General features: G+C 46.4%; 1 long non-coding RNA gene across 2 annotated transcripts; it reads right to left on the reverse strand.

Annotated features, from left to right (window-relative positions):
• Positions 1-1,556: 1,556 nt before the first annotated feature.
• On the reverse strand, positions 1,557-2,808 carry LOC120290833. 2 transcript variants are annotated; one of them, XR_005548460.1, is made up of 3 exons: positions 2,665-2,808; positions 2,158-2,419; positions 1,557-1,871 (listed from the first exon to the last, which is right to left on the reverse strand). It is a non-coding gene; the product is annotated as an uncharacterized LOC120290833 (long non-coding RNA). The 2 variants fall into 2 exon arrangements; XR_005548461.1 differs by having other exon boundaries at positions 2,589-2,808.
• Between the last annotated feature and the right edge of the window lie 785 nt (positions 2,809-3,593).

Genomic DNA, 3,593 nt, shown 5'->3' on the forward strand with positions numbered 1-3,593 from the left:
CGGCGAACGGGGACGACGCTTCACGTAAGAGTCGTCACGGCAAGGAGTGAGCTCAGTGGGGTTTTAAGGAAACCTGCAAAGCAGAAATTTCTTGAGCTGTAGAGAAGGCGTGGATCGTGCACGATTTTCCGAAGGATTTGTGTTCTTTTCTTTAGCTCTTGTTCTCCACGTTTCGCAATCCTCACTGAGTCTCACCCAGTTGACATCAGATTGATAATGGTGCGTTGTGGGTGATGGTGGGATCTCTCGGTAAAGGATGACCGTGGGTTCACGGTCAACGAACCTGCAAAAATAAGAACTTCGGGATCGACTTGGTTCGGATGCGAATGGGAACGGTGGCTTTACGGCTCAAATGGACAGCAACTCGTCGTTGGGCGTGGCACAGATCGAAGCAGCAACGGGTCGTCACGGGCTATTTGAACACGGCGGGGGCAGCAAAGGCGACACGCCAAGGATAGTCACGGTCGAGCAAGTTCGCATCCAAGGATAGAGATGATGACCAGCTATTGCGAAGACTCGGATTGAACAGCTGGTGATGAAGAGAGGTGACAGGCGTGTCCTCGATTGGCAGATCTCCAAGAGCCACCTCCCTCTTTGTTGTTTTTTATCCTCTGCAAGATCACGTGATGGGTTTCCTTGACTTGGAATTCTCAACCTTGGTCGACAGTTTTGATAGTAGGGAACAAAATCCACCCCTTGAACTCACGGTCTTCAACTTTTAACTTGGATGAGTCAACTTATCGATGACACTATGACGGTGCTTGCCAGTTGGAGATGCGAGCGATGGAGAGCAGTAGCAAAGACACGTCACGGCTACCGTTGGAGCATAGCGAGACCCGAGGGGACAACGTGAAGCTGCGACTGGCTACTTTGTTGCGAAGTTGCTAGAAGTGGTGAGAGGCAATCGCGTCGGAGGTGCGACCACTGGTCTGGTCGCGGAGAGGGCGCTGGCGTGGAGAGTTGTCTCCGCTGAAAGCTGGCCGAGATCTCTCCCTCTCTCTTACGTGATTTCTTATTTCACGAATTTATGGCCGTATATTCTCAATTGTGTGGCCTTTTTTTTTTTTTTTTTTCGCTTGAAAAATGCAGCACTCTTTTATATTGGTTCCAGATAGGGGTGAGCGGTTCCAGGTTCCTTACAGGTTCCGCCCGGAACCCGGAACCCGGAACCTACCCTCGGTACAGGTTCCTAATTTTTTGGAACCTGGAACCTACCCGTCGGAACCAGAACCTGGAACCTACCCTATCACGAGGTTCCAAGGTCGGTTCCGTGTTCCAACAGGTTCTTTTTTTTTTTTTTTTTTCATTTTAGTTTTAAAAACGGAAAAGAACGCAGCAATAACAAAATAAGCTTGTCATTCATCAAAGATAATACAAAACGATATATGCTAGTCAACTTGGGAAGAATGTAATAATATAGTTTTTATCGGAAATAGAGAGTTCATGAAGGCCTAACATAGCTAACATTACCAACAATTAAGCAGAAGGATTAAAGATCAAAGCTGGATTTAGGAAAAAACTCATACCTTCAAAGGAAAATGAAAATGCTTGTGAACTTGGAGGAAAAGAGAGATATATGCTCGAAAATTTCAAATTCCAATACAACACGATCTCTTCAATATTTCGAGACATGAATTTTTAAATTGGCACACCACGAACAAACAAGCGCAAAACTTCTTTTGTTTTCACACACTTACATTATAAAAAAAAAAAACCGAGAATTTTGCTTTAGCACTTGTGACAAATTCATAGCTATACCTTCAAAAACTTTGCAGGCATCAGGTTGCCTAATGTTATTCGGCTACTTGAATACATCAGCTTGGGTAACCTTCACTTCGTCACCAAATTGATGAGCTTTCCAACTACTGCACCTGTACAAGTGAGACTTGGGACTGTCAAGAACTTCCAAGCATCAATTGGATGATACAACATTGACTGATAGGAACTTCCTACTGCCTGTATAGTAGTAACTTCTAAGCATCAATTGGATGATACAACAAGTGAAATCTCACTTGTACAGGCAATAGCGCAAAATTATGCACCTATACAGTCTCACTTTGCCCCGCCCTTCCAATTGAGTCAAAGAACGCCAGCAAAAAATTTAAAAAGCGATCCTCTTGAAAAAAACAGCTTTTTCAGCAAGCACATGAAAATTACCTACACAGCAGTGCTACTCCAAGTCTAGTGTTTATGTCCAGTATAATGCTTGGATTTCCATCCCCCTCCTCTCTCTCTCTCACCCACCTCGTCTTCTACGTCTCCATCGCTTGCCAGAAGCTCGCCCTTGGCCTCACCGCTACAAGCAGAGGATACTAATTATGCTTGTATTCGTGGTTATTAGCACAAAATTGACTGATACAACGTTCCAACTAAAGATTTGGTTTTGCTTGTCAGCACAAAGCTTGCCATTAGTGGGAACCTGATCTACACAACATATAAGATTATTATTCAACAACAAATGAGTCAAAGTGCATCAGCCTGCCGAACTAGAGAATCAACTTTAAGATAGATTTTACTGATCAACACCAATTATTTCAGCCACCAGCATAAGAGAGATAAAGCAAGAAAAATTAGAACACTCCAATCACCTCTTATAAGCAATTCAAGAAAACCAGGAGGTTCAATCGTGAACAAACGATGGAGAGAGGGGGCGGTAGAGATTACCAGCATGAAAGGCGGCTGAGAGAAGCTCCTCGAGTCCCTGAAACCTGAATTCTGCACTTCGCAAGAAACAAAACCAGAAAGAGAAAGAGAAATTAAAAATTTCACACACAGAAGACACAAAACCCACGCCACAGAGAGAGAGAGAGAGAGCGTGCGCACTACAACAGAGTCGAATCGAATGCTATGGAGGACGCCCTGAGGGCGGCAAGCGGTGGGTGAGCGGCAAGCGGCGGGGCGTCGTCGTCGAGGGCATCGTCGGGGGCCGAGCGGTGTACAACGGGGGTGGGGGCGAGTGGTGTCCAAAGAGCGAGCGAGCAGGGGGCAAGCGGCATCGACTTCAAGGGCGGCAAGCTGCGGGCGTCGCGTCGTCAACAACGTCATCCGGGGCGAGCGGCGTCCAGCGTTGGGGTGAGCGGCGTCGTCGAGGAGGGCTTCGTCGAGGGATTCAAGGTAGGGGTATGGAGGAGTCGGGGACGGGGTTTGGGCGGAGGTTTCACCAGCGATTTAGGGTTTGGGCGGAAGTTCAAAATTGGGACGCCGCCGGATCAAAATATTTAGGGTTTTTAGGTTTGGGAACCGGGCCGAGAACCGCCGGTTCCCAAAAAAGGAACCAGGAACCGGAACCGGCCTCTCGGAACCGGGAACCGAACCGGAACTCTGCGGTTCGGTTCTCCGATTCTCGGTTCTACCCGGAACCGTGCTCACCCCTAGTTCCGGACGGCTGTATTTTTATGGCATTTTCCAAATTTCCATCTCTTGCCACATTAAATCAAATCTGTAAATTATAACATGATTTTGCAATCGCCGATCCTGTTCGCATTTCTTCCATTTTACAAAATTCTTGCCCCTTATTCACTTGATTTTTAAATTGCTTCTGCATTTAACGAAATCCAAATGCTCATCAGAATTTCAAATTTTCATGCATAATC

The sequence above is a fragment of the Eucalyptus grandis genome, chromosome 2, assembly GCF_016545825.1.
Source record: "Eucalyptus grandis isolate ANBG69807.140 chromosome 2, ASM1654582v1, whole genome shotgun sequence".
NCBI lineage: Eukaryota > Viridiplantae > Streptophyta > Magnoliopsida > Myrtales > Myrtaceae > Eucalyptus > Eucalyptus grandis.